Here is a 20,699-nt window from a genome sequence, read left to right on the forward strand (position 1 = left end):
CACATTAATGTACTTTACCTTTCATTTTGTTTTATTCTTATATTCGGTTTTTTTTTTTTTAACTTATGTGAAGTTCAACATGTCTCAAAATGAAAAAATTGAAGGTCATGTATGACATTCCATTTTCAAGAAGACGATTAAAGCTTTCTTAACTTGACCGACAATTTAGATGACTTGAAGGCACAACTTAACAAATATTGTGTTTCATGGTGAAGATCATTGTAAATCTCATGTATTTGTACATGTACCGTGTGTAGATCTTAGGGCAGACAAAGACGAAGACATGTGAAAAACAGTTTATTATCGTCCGGTTATTCGTGACGATAGCGACGTAAGATTTATGTTTAGGATGATGGCTGAAAATAATGTGTTACATCTCTGTGTTCGTTCCAACTACAGGTGCCTAGCATGTTGAGGAGTGATTTGATGTCATTTAGTGTAATGTGTTGCATAATGCTTCACTTTTGTTGAATTTCAAACATTTGTGTAATGTAACGCCCACATTTAATTAATTAATTATTTAATCGAGTCTAGACGAGTTATATTATATTTATATAATATATGTGTGATTTATGATGATTTAAATGATTTAAGATGATTTATGTGATGGGATGATTTTTATGAGGAGATGAGACTTATTTTGTTGTTTAATAAAATAAGATTTGAAAATAAAATAAAATATTTAGTTAGGGGTTGTTTTGAGATTTTAGAGAATTTTGGGGGAGAAAGAGAGATAAGATAAGATATTAGGAGGAGATATAAAAAGGAAAGACCTAGGTTTTTAGAAACACTTTGTACGTACGATCAAACTTTGGAAAAAGGAGGAAAAAGCCAAAGAAGGAAGAAGCAAGGTAGAGGCTGCGATTTTCATCAACTAAGGTAAGGGTGAGACTAACGATTCAGTTTTATTAACCCTTGTAATTCTGATGGTCAAATTAACAAGTTAGGATTGAATTGAGAAGTTTATGAAATTAGGGTTAATAGGTGAATTTGATGATCCAATGATGTTAAGTTGTTAGATTGCTGCTTAAACCGTCCTTAGACCTTAGATTATGAATATGATGAATTATGGAATCGAAATTAGGCTTAAAATGATTTGAGATGATGAATTTTCGTTAAAACCGCACTTCTGCCCGAGCCTATATTCATTGCTCGCCCTTGTAACACCTTACTTCTATTAAAGAAATTAAACATGCGAATAATACATTTATTCAAGAAATAGAGGCTACGCCACATTCAAAATTCAAAAACCAATAAACATGTATATAAACCTCAACAGTCGCAGTGGAATATAAATCAGAGTAAATTCAAATATACATGTTATGAATAAATAAATTACAACAACATAGATGCATCTCAAAAATCCCCAACAAACTGGTAATCTCCAAACAAAACAATAATCCAAAATAAAAGGTAATCTAGACCGACACAACTAAGCCTAGATCAGAGCCGACTAAACATCTAAACACCGATATCGGAGAAAGCTCTCGATATCCACCAAGCACAATATTCACCAAGCATCTAACCTGCACAACGTCTACCCATCCATACAGATAGGCAGGCGGTCCATCACAGATCCACTGGGGGTAAGTATCACATTATCATAATCCAAATAACAGTTAACATGAATATTTCAATTTAAACATCATGCACTTGATCAATAATAATATTCCCACATCAATACTCATCAAACCCCAATATCCCACATCAATAATCGCCAATCACATGTGTCATGAACAAATATCAATTCACAGTTATTCATACACAATCACCAATCATATACATCATGAACAATCACCAATCATAAGCCATGAACAATCATTAATCATATTTCATGAACAATCATCAATCACATGTATCAGGAACAAATATCAATTCACAAATATTCATTCACAATCACCAATCACATTTCCAAATATGACTCATGTCATGATATGCACTTATTGACACATAAATGCATGTGGTACCAAATCTCCAAAAGGTCGTCACCCAAATCCAGATCTCAAAAGATCTCTGCCAGGCCGAAGCCCCATAACGAATAAAACATCGTATCCAGATCTCAAAAGATCTCTGCCAGACCGAAGTCCAAAACTAGATCTCAAAAGATCTCTGCCAGGCCGAAGCCCTATAACGAATAAAACATCGTATCTCAACACGACTATGATGCATGGACATGTAACAAGACTCGATAATGCGACAACAATCACAATTTTCTCCACAATATATAGGACAACACCCAATTATATTGTTCATCTCCACATCATTCGCATTATCAAGAAAACATGCCCATACACAATTAAATCATAGCATTCACCATCATCACATCAACATGATCATCAATAATAACAATGTTATTCAACATCAACTATCACATATAGTTCACCAATTCAAGTATTCTCATATTCCAAGTAAGAGGGAAAACAACATCTCATGATAAATATCATATTCAATACAATCATTCATACAACTTCACTTAGTCATACAAGAATGGTCACAATAACTCACAAGACATTTGGCTAAAGAAACATTTCCGACAAAAATAAAAATCATGTGACAAACGGCCAACATTGATAATTTTCAAAGCTAGGCAAGTTATTCAAGTTTGAAATCCTACAATTCAATCTTAATCAATCATGTAGTCAAGGACTTAAGCCACTTACAAACTATTAGAAATTAGTTCAAAGGATAGCTTAAGTTCGTATGGGAAAACCCAAGACAAAACGACATTTAGCTCAAAACCCGTTTTCACCGATTCAACTCCGCCCAAAATATTTCTTAAACCATCAACACATTCACAACAATATATATATTCACCCACCATATCATAATAAACAATATATATGGATTCACCAATATCATCACCTTCACATAATTTCACATCAAATACATGATTTGCCTACTTTCCAAGTCAAGAGGAAAATACATCACCTTAAGATAAACATCACATTCAACACTCAACTAACCATCAAATACTTCCATATAGTCATACAAAACTAAGTATGAAAGATTTATAAGGTGATTGGCTTAAAAGGATATTTTCATCAATGTTCGTCTCTCTTTAACATTTTACAAGAATCTTCCATTTTCAAAAACAAAACCAAATAAAACTCAAGGAAACCAATCACTACCATTTTCAGTAATCATATAATCTCTATTCTATCTTAATTCCATTCCATTTCCTTGTAGATCCCATTTTCCGGAAAAGTCAACGTTCTTGAGCAATTTTCAAAGTTAAGTTTTGATTTCACAAACCAAGTCCAAATTTCATTCAAGGAGTTGTTCCAGTAGGATTAAGTATGAGACTAGTGATTATACAAGTTAAAAGAAGTGTTTTAAGAAGTTTGGATTGGTCCTAGGAAGCTTGGAATAAAAATCAGTAGGTGCTGAACTGGCACGTTCGCTTCTTAAGAAGCTTCTGGCATGCTTCTTAAGTATGCTTCTGAAGTGTGCTTCTGAAGTATGCTTCTGAAGTTTCTGAAATGTGCTTCTGAAGTATGCTTCTGGCCTGTTCGCTTACAGCTTCACTTAGCGAACAATCAGAATTCTGCAGAAACATTATTGTTTTCAACTTTGTTTCACCTAAAATTCCCAATTTTTATCTCCCAATGCCCAAACATGTTTCCAAAGATTGTTTATAGGTCATATAACTCACAAGGATACTCAAAAACACATTGAACATGAAAATCAATCTCACTTTTAGCCAATTCACCAAATTATCCATTCACACCAAAACACCAACAACAATTCAAATTTTCATCACCTATTCATGAATATGCATACCCAAGCAGTGATTCATCAACAACAACATCAATTAACAACAATAATATCAACTGAACAAGAATCATAACTCAATTCACAATAACTTAGCAAAATCCATCAATTGAGCACAATTTTCATAACTTCACATTTTTACATAATTGAACATGTGATTTCACCAACAATCATACAATTATCATCAATTCATGCATATAAACATAACATCACAGTTAGAGCACGAATTTCGCAACAATTATCCATTTATTCAATTCAACCCATATTCATACAACAAATGAGAAATTGCAATAAATGAACATGATTATGATGAAGACTAACCCCCTTACCTAAGAAGAAGATTAACCCAAACTCTTGCTTCAATTCAGCTCCTAAGCTTACCCCAATTGATTCCTCAAGTTATTCTCTCCAAAACCCTTGTTCTTTTCTTCACCTCTTTGTCTCTCTACCTCTCTCTCTAGGAAAATTTTATGAAGTGATGAAAGATATTTTTCTATGACAACCCTAATGTTATCTCCCTTAATGGGCTCAATTCTAAATTCTAATGGGCCTAACTCATTCTAACATAACTCTAAAAAGTTTATATACACTCAACGGTAAAATATAATCACTACACTAGTAACTTAGTAAAATAAGGGTTCTCACTAAATATTAAAATAATTCTCACCAAAATTACCATTTTACCCTTACCCGCCAAATGACCAAAATACCCTTCTAATACGGTAATCCATGTAAATGCACCCAATGACAATTAAATACACACAAGCACAAATAATCACACACAAACACATAATAAAAGTAATTAAAATAAATTTAGCTAAAAATCGGGCTGTTACAGCCCTCGCGAACGATGATCCTCGCCCCACGAGTGATGAAGCTCATCGCTCGCCACGCGAGCCAATTTCCCTCGCCTCGCGAGTTGCACGTTGCAGCTCGCCACAACGAACAACTGAACTCGCCATAGCGAGCATGACCAGAGAGCATGTAGAATTCTGTATTTTTGACTTTTGAGTTGAACCTTAGATGTTTTTGAGTCCCTGAAGATGCCTATTAAAGATTAAATGATAACTTTGAACGAGATTGAACCTAGTTTAACCTAGAACAGCTTTTGTTGGGAATCTGGCTTGTACTCGCCATGGCGAGCAGATGCTCTCGCCTCGCGAGCACTTGCAGAACTGAGTGCAAGTGAGGATATTGCGACATGTGTCGCATAATTCGATTAGAGATGGACCCTTGGGTAGTAATGAGACCTATATAAGAAGTTAATTGCAATCTGTGAAGCTGTTATGAAATGTTAATGTTGAATATGATGTGAGATGATGTTTGATTTCATTACTTGAATTATGAATGAATGATTGAGATGATGCTTGCTTGTATTTGATATCGTTATATGATGTCATAATGTTGTTGTAATCTGCCTATGCTGCTATTGTTATTTAACCAAGTTGCATGAGTCGATATAAGATGATCAAGATGATGTTGAACCTCCAAATTATTGGATAAATAAGAGATGATGATTATGATGTTTAAGAAATCGAGTCCATGCATTAGCATACATTTGTTAGGGGCTCATGCCCTAGAGCTTTGTACTCAACACGATGGAGCATTAGCTCAAATTAGCGATGGGGGCTTATGCCTTGGAAGTATATTAATACTCAATTAACGATGGGGGCTCATGCCCTGAAGTATTTTTGTTGAGAGTTAAATTGTTATTTAACTATTTATGATTATGTGAAATGTGATATCCCGTTTGTGATGTTTACTCTGAAATTTGTTAAGAAATTTTTATGTTGGGAAAACGAGGTGTTACAATTGGTATCAAAGCAGGTCGGTCTGTCCGGCCAATTAGAAGAGTCGTGTTGAGTTTTAGTAATATTTGTATTACTATCTTATGTTGTTGTTACCTGTTATGTAGAATCTCAGAGATGGCTGGAAGAAACGATGCTGCGATTGCTGCTGCACTAGAAGCTGTAGCACAAGCTGTTGGACATCAGCCTAATGCTGGTGCGAATGCTGAGTCGAGGATGCTTAAGACCTTTATGAGGAATCATCCTCCTACTTTCAAGGGAAGATATGACCCCGATGGAGCCCAGACGTGGCTTAAGGAGATCGAAAGAGTTTTCCGTGTTATGCAATGTACCGAAGTTCAGAAGGTGCGTTTTGGTACACATCAGCTAGCTGAGGAAGCTGATGATTGGTGGGTTAGTCTTCTACCTACCCTAGAGCAAGATGGTGCTGCTGTGACTTGGGCAGTGTTTAGGAGGGATTTCCTAAGCAGATACTTTCCGGAAGATGTTCGCGGGAAGAAAGAGATTGAGTTCCTTGAGCTGAAGCAAGGAAACATGTCTGTGACTGAGTATGCTGCCAAGTTTATGGAATTGGCAAAGTTTTATCCGCATTACACTCCAGAGACTGCTGAGTTTTCGAAGTGTATCAAGTTCGAGAACGGGTTACATGCTGAGATCAAGAGGGAAATTGGTTACCAACAGATCCGAGTTTTCTCCGAGTTGGTGAACAGTTGCAGGATTTATGAGGAGGATACCAAGGCTCATTACAAGATTGTGAATGAGCGGAAGACTAAGGGCCAGCAGAGTCGCCCTAAGCCCTATAGTGCCCCTGCTGATAAGGGCAAACAGAGAATGATCGAAGATAGACGGCCTAAGAAGAAGGATGTTCCTGCTGAGATTGTATGCTTTAATTGTGGTGAGAAAATCCACAAGAGCAATGTTTGTCCGGAAGAGGTAAAGGGATGTTTCCGATGTGGTAAAAAGGGTCATGCACTAGCTGAGTGCAAACATAATGATATTGTGTGCTTCAATTGCAATGAAGATGGTCACATTGGTTCTCAATGCAAACAGCCTAAGAAGGCGCCGACTACTGGTAGGGTTTTTGCTTTGACTGGTACTCAGACCGAGACTGAGGAACGCCTGATCAGAGGTACATGTTATATTGATAATACTCCTTTAGTTGCTATTATTGATACTGGTGCTACGCATTGTTTTATTGCTTTCGATTGTGCTTCTACTTTGGGTCTTGTTATGTCTGATATGAATGGAGAGATGGTTGTCGAAACTCCAGCTAAGGGTTCGGTGACTACTTCTCTCGTATGTTTGAAATGTCCTTTGTCTATGTTTGGTCGTGATTTTGAGATGGATTTGGTTTGTCTACCTTTGAGTGGTATGGATGTGATTCTGGGTATGAATTGGTTAGAGTACAACCATGTTCATATTAATTGTTTTAGCAAGTCAGTGTATTTCTCCTCCGTCGAAGAGGAAAGAGGTGTAGAGTTCTTGTCTACCAAGCAGCTGAAGCAACTGGAACACGATGGTATTGTGATGTTTTCCTTGATGGCTTCCTTATCTATTGAGAATCAAGCAGTGATTGATAAGCTACAAGTGGTATGCGATTTTCCTGATGTTTTTCCAGATGAAATTCCTGATGTGCATCTAGAGAGAGAAGTTGAGTTTTCTATTGATCTTGTTCCTGGAATGAAGCTGGTGTCGATGGCACCTTATCGCATGTCAGCTTCCGAGTTAGCTGAGTTGAAGAAGCAGTTAGAGAATTTGCTTGAGAAGAAGTTTGTTAGACCAAGTGTTTCACCTTGGGGAGCGCCGGTTTTGTTAGTAAAGAAGAAAGATGGTAGTATGAGATTATGTATCGATTATTGTCAGTTGAACAAAGTAACTATCAAGAATAGGTATCCACTTCCGAGAATTGATGATTTGATGGATCAGTTAATGGGTACACGCGTTTTCAGCAAAATTGATTTGAGATCGGGTTATCACTAGATTAAGGTAAAAAGATGAAGATATGCAGAAGACAGCTTTCAAAACGCAGTATGGTCATTATGAGTATAAGGTTATGCCTTTCGGTGTTACGAATGCACCTGGAGTATTTATGGAGTACATGAGTCGCATCTTTCATGCATTTTTGGATCGGTTCGTGGTTGTTTTATCGACGATATTTTGATTTACTCCAAGACTGAAGAAGAACATGCTGAGCATTTGAAGATTGTTTTGCAAGTGTTGAAAGAGAAGAAACTTTATGCTAAACTATCTAAGTGTGAGTTCTGGTTGAAAGAGGTAAGTTTTCTTGGCCATGTTATTTCTGGTGATGGTATTGTTGTAGATCCCTCTAAAGTCGATGCAGTATCGCAATGGGAGACTCCTAAGTCAGTTACAGAGATTAGAAGCTTCTTGGGTTTAGCTGGTTACTACAGAAGATTTATAGAAGGATTTTCCAAGTTAGCACTTCCGCTAACGCAGTTGACTTGTAAAGGTAAAGCCTTTGTGTGGGATGTCCAATGTGAGAACAGTTTCAATGAATTGAAGAAGCGGTTGATGAAAGCTCCGGTTTTGATTTTGCCAAAGTCCGATGAACCTTTTGTGGTATATTGTTGTAACGCCCTAATCGTTATTTTAATTATTTTGGATTTATGTGGAGTCTTTTTATGATTTTAAAATAATATTTGTGGATTTTATGGTGTGTTATATTTTATCATATAGTTTATTTTAATAATAATTAGAATAAGTGAGAATTAGTATTAAATTTGAGTTTTGGAGGTTATGTTGGAATTTATTAGAATTAAGGGGGAGTAAATAAAATAAAGAGAAGTTAAGAAAGAAAGAAAGAGTCAGAATACGTTTTTACGTGTAACTGTCAGTTTTGGGAGAAAAGGAGAGAAGAGCAAGGAGAGCCAAGTCTGTCAATTGCTGTGCTTATTTTTCTGCAATTCTAAGGTAAGGGTGAGGTTTACCGCAATTGTATAGGTTTTGAATTCTGATTTTGATTCTAACAGGTTTATGAGAGTATTGGGAGAAACTAGGTTTTATTAAATTAATGGGTTTTGAGAGTAGGGATTGGTGTATTGATGTTAGAAATGGGTTATGAGTGCATATAACCTTTCATTGCATATCTGTAAACTGATTTGGGGAGTGAATTGGAGGAAAATGGGATATTTGGGAAAAACCTGCATTCTGCCCGTACAAAAGTTCATCACTCGCCTCGCGAGTAGCCTTTGCTCGCCAAGGCGAGTGAGCAACTTCATGGCTCGCCTCGCGAGTGAGACAACTCGCCATGGCGAGTACCTGTGAGGAAAACTGGATTTTTAAAGTGTTGTTATAAGCTGTAATTTGAGTAGTTTTATGTACCTAGATGATTTTAGAGAGGACTGGAGCAAGTTTTAGATTAAAAAGATGAATAGGGAGCTTAGAATTGATGATTTAGTGAGAAAAATGTCAAAACTCCCGAGAGCAACATATTTTCGTTCGCCTTGAGTTCGCCTCAAACTCGCCAAGGCGAGTGCCCCTTTTCTTGAGTTCGCCATAACGAGTAGGAGTACTCGCGAGGCGAGTTGTCCAGTTTTTTCTTTGTTGATTCTGTTTGTTGATGGTTGATTTATCTTGATGATTAAGCATGGCTATTATAATGGTGTATTTTTCTGGATGTTCTAAATTGGTTATAATGAATTGATGCTGGCTGGAATGTATGCTTTCATTTAATTAAGTCATACATGAATGTTGTATTTTGGAGTGGTGAGTCATATACATATATATGCATAGGTTGGGTTGTATGTAGATATACACAAGTGGGTCAGTTGCATAAGCATAACAGTGGGAGAGCTTCGGCTCTGGAACGCCTTGTCGTTCAAAGTGGTGGAGCACTAGTTGCTCAAAGTGGTGTTTAGTTGTGAGGGCTTATGTCCTGAAAATGAATGCTTTAACCATTCTACAGCGATGAGGGCTACGGTCCTGATTATGGTACCACATGCATGGGTGTTGTTAGAGGAGTCTTAGTGGAGTGGTGATGAGTTGCATGAGTCGTTGAGTGGGTTTTTAATTACCAATTGTTGATGACATTGAAAATGATGATATTTATATATTGTTGATGAATTATTATGATAGGGTGTTAGATTCAATTGATGCATTCATTATCTATATTATTGTTGTGAATCTCACCCCTTCTGCTTGAAAATGTTGCCCTTCCTATGGGTAACTTGCAGGTGATCCTGAGTAGTTGGTGGTGGCTCAAAGTGTCTAGGGCTCTGATACGTGGGATGGGATTTTATCGTTTAATGTCTTTCCTATGTATCAAATTTTGAATATTGCTGTTGTAGCCCTATTGATGTTGGATTTCCTTGTTGAGGCTTTTATGCCATGAATATTATTGGAGATTATTTATATTGGATGTTGTGGTTAATCAAATTGAAAATATTCCGCTGCAGATTTAATGATAATTTCGAAGGATGTTTAATTAAATAGATTTTTTATATTCTATTTAAAAATGATTTTGAAAATGTGATGTGACATGCCCGTTTGGGTTTTACTCTGATGTTGAATTGTTATTATTTAATTGATTTTGGGAAACGGGGTGTTACAATTGGTATCAGAGCAGGTTGGTCCGTCCGGTCGAGTAGTAGAGTCGTGTTGAGCCACCTAGGATGATCCCGATGGTGCTCAGAAGTGGCTTAAGGAAGTGGAGAGGATTTTCAGGGTCATGTAGTGCTCTGAAGTGCAAAAGGTGCGGTTCGGGACGCACATGTTAGCTGAGGAGGCAGATGACTAGTGGGTAAGTTTGCTACCTGTGTTGGAACAGGATGGAGCTGCAGTGACCTGGGCGGTGTTCAGGAGAGAATTTCTGAACAGGTACTTTCCAGAAGATGTCCGAGGTAGGAAAGAGATTGAATTTCTAGAGCTGAAGCAGGGTGACATATCTGTGATTGAGTATGCTGCAAAGTTTGTGGAACTTGCAAAGTTCTACCCTCACTATACTACGGAGACAGCTGAATTCTCCAAATGTATAAAGTTTAAGAATGGCTTGAGAGCTGACATCAAGAAAGCCATAGGGTATCAACAAATTAGAATTTTCTCTGATTTGGTAAGTCGTTGCAGGATCTATGAGGAGGACACAAAAGCTCATTATAAGGTGATGAGTGAGCGAAGAGGTAAGGGACAACAGAGTCGTCCTAAATCGTACAGTGCCCCTGCTGACAAGGGAAAGCAAAGGTTGAATGATGAGAGGAGGCCGAATAGGAGAGATGCTCCTGCTGAGATAGTTTGTTATAAGTGTGGCGAGAAAGGCCACAAAAGTAATGTTTGTACCAAGGATGAGAAGAAGTGCTTCAGGTGTGGTCAGAAGGGTCACACATTGGCTGATTGCAAGCGTGGTGATGTTGTATGTTATAACTGCAACGAAGAGGGCCATATCAGTACACAGTGCACACAGCCGAAGAAGGTTAGAACCGGTGGGAAAGTGTTTGCTTTGATTGGTACGCAGACTACTAATGAGGACCGTCTTATCAGAGGTACTTATTTCTTTAATAGTACTCCTTTAATTGCTATTATAGACACTGGTGCTACTCATTGTTTCATTGCTTTAGAATGCGCATATAAGTTGGGATTAATTGTATCTGATATGAAAGGAGAAATGGTTGTTGAAACTCCAGCCAAGGGTTCAATAACTACTTCTCTTGTCTGTTTAAGGTGTCCTTTGTCTATGTTTGGTAGAGATTTTGAGGTCGACTTAGTATGTTTGCCGTTGACGGGTATGGATGTTATTTTTGGGATGAATTGGTTAGAGTATAACCGAGTTCATATCAATTGTTTTAGTAAGACGGTGCATTTTTCTTCTGTTGAAGAAGAGGGTGAATTGGAGTTCTTGTCTACAAAACAGATGAAACAACTAGAACGTGATGGAATTCTGGTGTATTCATTAATGGCATATTTGTCGCTAGAAAATCAGGCTGTGATTGACAGGTTACCAGTGGTGAATGAATTTCCTGAAGTTTTTCCGGATGAGATTCCAGATGTGCCACCAGAGAGAAAGGTTGAGTTCTCCATCGACGTTGTTCCAGGAACGAAGCCGGTGTCGATGGCACCTTATCGTATGTCAGCTTCTGAGTTGGCTGAATTGAAGAAATAGTTGGAAGACTTGCTTGATAAGAAGTTTGTTAGACCCAGTGTTTTACCGTGGGGAGCGCCTGTGTTGTTGGTAAAGAAGAAGGATGGTAGCATGAGGTTGTGCATTGATTATCGTCAGTTGAACAAAGTTACGATAAAGAATAGGTATCCACTTCCAAGGATTGATGACTTGATGGACCAGTTGGTGGGTGCAAAAGTTTTTAGTAAGATTGACTTGAGGTCAGGTTACCATCAAATTAAGGTGAAGGATGAAGATATGCAGAAGACGGCCTTTAGGACACAATATGGTCATTACGAATACAAAGTGATGCCTTTCGGTGTTACTAACGCGCCTGGTGTGTTCATGGAGTATATGAACCGAATTTTTCATGCTTTTCTGGATAAATTCGTGGTGGTATTTATTGATGATATTTTAATTTATTCTAAGACTGAAGAGGAGCATGCAGAGCATCTGAGGATTGTATTACAGGTTTTGAAAGAAAAGAAGTTGTATGCTAAATTGTCAAAATGTGAGTTTTGGTTAAGTGAAATAAGTTTCCTTGGCCATATTATTTCTGTTAATGGTATAGCTGTTGATCTGTCCCGTCAAAAGTTGATGCGGTATCATGATGAGTCATTTATTGCTTATTTTTATATGCTTTTTAGTTTAGTTTTATTTAGATTTTATTTTACTTTATATTAGTATTATTTCCTTTTTAGAATAGTTTACTACAAATTGCATTTTATTTTATTTCAAGAATGAATATTGGATGGATTGAGTCTTGGAGCAAAAGAAAGGGACTTGGAGCTGATTGAATGCGAAAATATGAAGATTGAGAGACAAAAATATGTCTCCTCAAAGTCAGAAGCTTGGCACGGCCCGTGCTAGCATTGGCACGGCCGTGCCACCCTCCAGAGTGTCTTTTGCTGCTTTTGCTTAGATTTTAAGCTACTCTATGTTTAGCCCGAATGTAATTGCTTAGATTTTAAGTCGAATGTATGCTATAAATAGAGTAGCCATCCATCACAAATATTCATCTTTACTTGGAATTCAATAAGTGACAATTGCTTTTCTAATTAAAGTTCTTTTCTTTTCCTTTATTTTCTTGTCATTTACCTTTATGCTTTCTCTCTTCTCCCCCATGTCTACGATGAACATGAGTGAGTAGACTTCTCCTTGTCTTGGGATTGTTGGATAAGTCTAAATGACATAATCCTAATCAAGCCAAGCTCTAAGCCTTAATCTTATGTAACCCTAATTTCTTATCTAAATTCACTACTTTAACATGGATCAACCATTATCAAACTGTGGAAACGAAAGTGGAGGGTTTGATAATTGTTTATCCATAATTCCAAATATCAATTCATAAAACGAAAGTGGAGCTTTGATATTCGAACAAGTGAATTTAGACAAGGATTGCAAAGGCAGCAAAATAGTCTTTGCAATCTTTGAGACATATAGTTTCGATCTTCAAGGGAACTAATAATAATCAAGTCAGCGAAATAGGCTTGGTTGTTAGAGGAACCAGAATCTAATAGTAATCAAGTCAGCGAAATAGGCTTGGTTTCTAGAGGAACATAAGAGAAACTGTCTTGAGAAATTAGGTCTAACAAAACATTATAAGCTTTTAGTTTGGTTTGTGAAGGACTTGTTATTTAGATGAAACCAACGATCCCAAGACTCTTTTTATTATTATCTTTCAAACGCTTGAAAACCCCAACTTGCAATTCTTTTCTTCTCTAATCATTTCCAAAGGTTAATTGAATTTAACTACTCCCTGTCGGAACGATACTCTTGTCATACTACTTCGGTAAGACCGTGCACTTGCGGTTTTATCTCATCAAGTTTTTGACACCGTTGCTGGGGAGTAAACTAATTTAATTAACTCTTTCTTTGTGATTAGAACTCCTTCTTCTCCCTCTTTTCTTCTACTTCTTTTTATTACCAATTAACTTCTTGGGTTCTCAATTTCTTATGCGCAGAAGTAAAAGTCTCGGAGAATTTATTCCTGAGATCGAAAGCTATTTGCATAAGAAAAAGAGAGAGGCACAAAATAATACTGCTATGGCTGAACGCACTCTCAAAGAGTATGCTACTCCTTCAACGGAAGAGCCACAAGCTATTATCGTGTACCCAACGGTTGAGGGTAACAACTTCGAGATCAAGCCTGCACTACTCAATTTGGTGCAGCAAAATCAGTTTTCTGGATCACCCACTAAGGATCCAAATCTCCATATTTCTTCCTTCCTTAGACCCAGTGGCACTATAAAAGAGAACCAAGAAGCTGTAAGACTTCATCTCTTTCCCTTTTCCTTAAGGGATAGAGCTAGCGCTTGGTTCCATTCCCTAGAAGTCGGTTCCATCACTTCATGGGATTAAATGAGGCGAGCATTCCTTGCCCGATTCTTTCCCCCTTCTAAAACCGCCAAACTAAGAGACCAAATCACGCGGTTCAACCAAAAAGATGGGGAGTCTCTCTATGATGCGTGAGAGCGTTTCAAGGAAATGCTTAGACTTTGTCCCCACCATGGTTTGGAAAAGTGGCTCATAGTCCACACTTTTTATAATGGCCTAACATATACCACTAAGATGTTTGTTGATGCAGCTGCAGGTGGAGCACTAATGAACAAGAATTATACGGAGGCTTACGCATTGATTGAAGATATGACTCAGAATCACTACCAATGGACCAACGAAAGAGCCATCACTGCCTCTACACCCTCCAAAAAGGAGGCAGGTATGTACGAGGTCTCTGATTATGATCACCTTGCTGCTAAGGTCGATGCATTAACTCAAAAATTTGAAAAACTTAATGTTAATGCTGTCACACCTTCTCCTACATCTCCTCCTTGTGAAATCTGTGGTATATTTGGTCATATTGGTGTTGATTGTCAGTTAGGTAGTGCTAATTGTTGGAACAAGATATGTTTCACAAAGAACCTTATTAAGTTTTGATGATAACAAGGTATTAAAAATTGTCAATTGGTTATTACTAATAATTGTTCAAGTGTACAGGACCAAAAGCTACTCAAGTTATTTTGATAGGTCCTGGAAGAACAATGGAAAGAAAAAGAAATTCTGAGCATCTGAAGAAAACTGCTCCTGAAGCTCAACTGCTCCTGAAGCTCAACTGCTCCTGAAGCTAAACTGCTCCTGAAGAGATGACGTCATCAGAAGCAGAAAGTCATCAGAAGCAGAAAGTCATCAGAAGCAAAAGTTTTCATCAGAAGCAATATTTTCACCAGAAGCTAAACTTGATCCTTTAATCAAACTGAAGAGAAAGTTGCTGATTCTCAATTCAGTCTTATCAAAGAAGAACAAAGAATTGAAAGGGAGGTATCAACGGATATATGGATAGCACTGAGCTCTTGTCTCTCGTTAATAGAGTTGACAAAGTACAAGTGTACAACCACTACCTCCACTACTCTGTTTTCTGTCTACGCTACAAGACAAAACAACAGCCATGCCTGCAGAATTTGTACACTCAAGATGGGAATGAATTTGAAGTTTATTCTTCAAAGGACTACACCCAAATCAGGCAAAGGATCACTGGTGGATAATCAAAGGATTTCAAACGACTCTTTAGACGTGCTGATTATCTCAACGTCTCTTTCACACCTCTATATAAAGGAGTGAAGACTTGAAGATTAAATAGAGATACATAAGTTCAAAAGCGCCAAAACTCTGTCAATTTGATTCTACAAAGCACACTGAATTTCTGCACTGATTTGATACATCTTAGAAATTCAAAGTCTAGAGTCTTTTCTGTATTGTATTGTGAACACCACTGATTGTATATCAAGTGTTCAATTCAAACTCAATTCTCTGTATTTTTGTTTGATTAGAAGTCTCTTGCCTGCGTGCTTGAGCATTAGAAGTCTCTTGCTTAGTGCTTGAGCATTGGAAGACTCTTGCGTGTGTGCTTGAGCATTGTTTTGTGAAGTCTCATACTTTGAAAGTATTGAGCAGTTGTAATCTTGTGATTATAGTGAAATCTCCTTGGAAGTGCAAGGGGGACTGGACTACTTCCGTGTTGTGGAAGGAACCAGGATAACTGCCTGTGTCTTTGTCTTTCTTTTCTCTGCTCTGTTCTTTTCCGCTGCAATCTGACTCTGATCATTTCATCAGAAGCAATCAAACTGCTTCTGAAGTTTTATCAGAAGAAGAATCCTTTTTTTTTAAGAGAAAAAGAAAACACAATTCAACCCCCCCCTTCTTGTGTTTTTCACCTTCAATTGGTATCAGAGCTTGCTCTGTTATCACAGCACTTAACCGTGTTACAGTTCAAGATCTATTAGAAAAACATGTCTGGAGATGAGGAATCAGTTACTCCAAAATACACAAGTGTCAAGCATGACTATGATACTGCTGACAAGAAAACAGACTCTGGAAAAGCTCCAAGGTTTAATGGAGATCCAGAAGAGTTTTCTTGGTGGAAAACTAATATGTACAGCTTTATCATGGGATTAGATGAAGAATTATGGGACATACTGGAAGATGGAGTTGATGACCTGGATTTAGATGAAGAAGGAGCTGCTATAGATAGAAAAATACATACTCCTGCTCAGAAGAAGCTTTACAAGAAGCACCACAAAATCAGAGGGATTATTGTGGCTTCTATACCTCGCACTGAATACATGAAGATGAGTGACAAATCTACTGCGAAGGCTATGTTTGCGTCACTATGTGCCAACTTTGAAGGCAGCAAGAAGGTGAAAGAGGCTAAAGCTTTGATGCTAGTTCATCAGTATGAACTTTTCAGAATGAAGGATGATGAGAGTATAGAAGAAATGTACTCAAGATTTCAAACTTTAGTTTCTGGATTGCAGATACTGAAGAAAAGCTATGTTGCTTCTGATCATGTTAGTAAGATTTTGAGAAGCTTACCTTCAAGATGGAGACCCAAAGTAACTGCTATTGAGGAAGCTAAGGATCTAAATACTTTAAGTGTTGAAGATCTTGTTAGCTCACTCAAAGTGCATGAAATGAGTTTAAATGAGCATGAAACCTCTAAGAAGAGTAAATCCATTGCTTTACCATCTAAAGGAAAGACCTCAAAGTCTTCCAAAGCCTACAAAGCCAGTGAATCTGAAGAAGAATCACCTGATGGAGATTCTGATGAAGATCAATCTGTAAAGATGGCTATGCTGTCCAACAAGCTTGAGTATCTGGCAAGGAAGCAGAAGAAATTTTTGAGCAAGAGAGGTAGCTACAAGAACTTCAAGAAAGAAGATCAGAAGGGATGCTTCAATTGTAAGAAGCCTGGTCATTTCATTGCTGATTGCCCTGATCTTCAGAAGGAGAAGTTTAAAGGCAAATCCAAGAAATCAAGCTTCAACTCCAGTAAATTCAGAAAGCAAATCAAAAAGAGCTTGATGGCGACCTGGGAAGATTTGGATAGTGAATCTGGTTCTGATAAAGAAGAAGCTGATGATGATGCTAAGGCAGCCGTTGGGTTAGTGGCAACAGTATCATCAGAAGCAGTATCAGAAGCTGAATCAGATTCAGAAGATGAAAATGAGGTATATTCCAAAATCCCTAGACAAGAACTTGTTGATTCTCTAAAAGAACTTTTATCACTGTTTGAACACAGAACCAATGAGTTGACAGATTTAAAAGAAAAATATGTTGATTTGATGAAACAACAAAAATCAACTCTATTGGAACTGAAAGCTTCTGAAGAAGAACTCAAAGGGTTTAACCTCATATCAACAACATATGAAGATAGACTCAAGAGTCTTTGTCAGAAGCTACAAGAAAAATGTGATAAAGGTTCAGGCAATAAACATGAGATTGCCTTGGATGATTTTATTATGGCTGGAATAGACAGAAGCAAAGTTGCTTCTATGATCTACAGCACATACAAGAACAAAGGCAAAGGGATTGGATATTCTGAGGAGAAATCCAAAGAATACAGTCTCAAGAGCTACTGTGATTGTATCAAGGATGGATTGAAATCCACCTTTGTGCCTGAAGGTACAAATGCTATAACTGCTGTTCAGTCAAAACCTGAAGCTTCAGGTTCACAGGCTAAGATCACATCAAAGCCAGAGAATCTTAAGATCAAGGTAATGACAAAATCTGATCCTAAGAGTCAAAAGATTAAAATTCTGAAAAGATCAGAACCTGTTCATCAGAATCTGATTAAACCAGAATCTAAAATTCCAAAACAAAAGGATCAGAAGAACAAAGCAGCTACTGCTTCTGAGAAAACAATACCAAAAGGTGTCAAACCTAAAGTATTGAATGATCAGAAGCCACTCAGCATTCACCCTAAGGTACAAGGGAGGAAAAGTAAAACCTCCAAAACTAACCCAAAAGGACCCATGAAGATATGGGTACCTAAATCTGAATTGGCCAAAAATGCAGGTGTGCTTAAGGGCAAGAGAGAAACAAAGGTCATGGTACCTAGACAGCGGATGTTCAAGGCACATGACTGGAGAGAAAGCTTTGTTCCTTACCCTTACAATGAAAGATGGAGGAGAAGTGAAGTTTGGTGGCAACCAAACTGGAAAGATCATTGGTACAGGTACTATTGGTAATTCCTCCATCTCAATTAATAATGTGTGGCTAGTAGATGGTCTGAAGCATAACCTATTGAGCATTAGTCAATTTTGTGACAATGGGTATGATGTAACGTTCAGTAAGACCAACTGCACACTAGTCAACAAGGATGACAAATCCATTACATTCAAGGGAAAGAGAGTTGAGAATGTCTATAAAATAAATTTCTCTGATCTGGCTGATCAGAAGGTAGTTTGCCTTCTGTCAATGAATGATAAAAAATGGGTATGGCATAAAAGGTTGGGACATGCTAATTGGAGATTAATTTCTAAAATTAGCAAGTTACAACTGGTCAAAGGATTGCCTAACATTGATTATCATTCAGATGCACTTTGTGGTGCATGTCAGAAAGGGAAAATTGTGAAAAGTTCTTTCAAATCTAAAGACATTGTATCAACCTCCAGACCCTTAGAATTACTCCATATTGATCTTTTTGGTCCAGTTAACACTGCATCTTTATATGGAAGTAAATACGGATTAGTCATTGTTGATGATTACAGCAGATGGACTTGGGTAAAATTCATTAAAAGTAAAGACTATGCATGTGAAGTGTTTAGCAGCTTCTGCACTCAAATACAATCTGAAAAAGAATTGAAAATTTTGAAAGTCAGAAGTGATCATGGTGGAGAATTTGAAAATGAGCCATTTGAACTTTTTTGTGAAAAACATGGGATTCTCCATGAGTTTTCTTCTCCTAGAACTCCACAACAAAATGGGGTTGTAGAAAGGAAGAACAGAACCTTACAAGAAATGGCCAGAACCATGATCCATGAAAACAACTTAGCTAAACATTTTTGGGCAGAAGCAGTCAATACTTCATGTTATATTCAAAATAGGATCTATATCAGACCTATGTTGGAGAAAACAGCATATGAACTCTTTAAAGGAAGAAGACCCAATATCTCTTACTTTCATCAGTTTGGATGTACTTGTTACATCTTAAACACTAAAGACTATCTGAAGAAATTTGATGCCAAGGCTCAAAGAGGAATCTTTTTAGGTTACTCTGAAAGGTCAAAGGCATACAGAGTGTATAATTCAGAAACACAATGTGTTGAAGAATCTATGCATGTAAAATTTGATGATAGAGAGCCTGGAAGTAAAACTTCAGAGCAAAGTGAAAGTAATGCAGGTACAACTGATTCTGAAGATGCATCAGAATCTGATCAACCTTCTGATTCTGAAAAGTATACAGAAGTTGAATCTTGTCCAGAAGCTGAAATCACTCCAGAAGCTGAGTCTAATTCAGAAGCAGAACCTAGCCCAAAAGTACAGAATGAAAGTGCTTCTGAGGACTTTCAAGATAACACTCAGCAGGTTATCCAACCTAAATTCAAGCACAAATCTTCACATCCTGAGGAGTTAATCATTGGAAGCAAAGATAGTCCTAGAAGAACAAGATCACATTTTAGACAAGAAGAGTCTTTAATAGGACTGCTTTCAATAATTGAGCCTAAAACTGTTGAAGAAGCTCTCTCAGATGATGGATGGATATTAGCTATGCAAGAAGAGCTAAATCAATTCCAAAGGAATGATGTGTGGGATCTGGTACCCAAACCTTCTCAGAAGAACATTATTGGAACAAAATGGGTATTCAGAAACAAGCTGAATGAACAAGGAGAAGTAACCAGAAACAAAGCCAGACTTGTTGCTCAAGGCTACAGTCAACAAGAAGGCATTGATTACACTGAAACATTTGCTCCAGTTGCAAGATTGGAAGCAATCAGGTTACTTCTATCCTACGCAATTAATCATGGCATAATATTATATCAAATGGATGTCAAAAGTGCTTTTCTTAATGGTGTCATTGAAGAAGAAGTGTATGTTAAACAACCTCCTGGGTTTGAGGATCTTAAGCATCCTGACCATGTTTATAAACTTAAGAAATCACTATATGGCTTGAAACAAGCTCCCAGAGCTTGGTATGATAGACTAAGTAATTTCTTAATTAAAAATGATTTTGAAAGAGGACAAGTTGACACAACACTCTTCAGAAGGACTCTTAAGAAAGATATTTTGATTGTGCAAATATATGTTGATGATATAATATTTGGTTCTACTAATGCATCTCTTTGCAAAGAATTTTCTAAGTTAATGCAGGATGAATTTGAAATGAGTATGATGGGAGAATTGAAATTCTTTCTGGGAATTCAAATCAACCAAAGTAAAGAAGGAGTATATGTTCATCAAACAAAATATACAAAGGAGCTTCTGAAGAAGTTCAAGCTAGAAGACTGTAAAATAATGAACACTCCAATGCATCCAACCTGCACCTTAAGCAAAGAAGATACTGGAACAGTAGTAGACCAGAAGCTTTACAGAGGTATGATTGGTTCTCTGTTATACCTCACTGCATCTAGACCTGATATTTTATTCAGTGTATGCTTGTGTGCAAGATTTCAATCAGATCCTAGAGAATCTCATTTAACTGCAGTTAAGAGAATCTTCAGGTATCTGAAAGGAAC

The 20,699-nt window shown here is 37.3% G+C and overlaps 1 non-coding gene across 1 annotated transcript; it reads right to left on the reverse strand.

The window, feature by feature from the left end:
• Nucleotides 1–14,097: 14,097 nt before the first annotated feature.
• LOC120577775 (small nucleolar RNA R71) lies at nt 14,098–14,204 on the reverse strand. Its single transcript, XR_005643757.1, has one exon. It is a non-coding gene; the product is annotated as a small nucleolar RNA R71 (small nucleolar RNA).
• Between the last annotated feature and the right edge of the window lie 6,495 nt (nt 14,205–20,699).

The sequence above is a fragment of the Medicago truncatula genome, chromosome 8 (genome assembly GCF_003473485.1).
Source record: "Medicago truncatula cultivar Jemalong A17 chromosome 8, MtrunA17r5.0-ANR, whole genome shotgun sequence".
NCBI classification, from domain to species: domain Eukaryota; kingdom Viridiplantae; phylum Streptophyta; class Magnoliopsida; order Fabales; family Fabaceae; genus Medicago; species Medicago truncatula.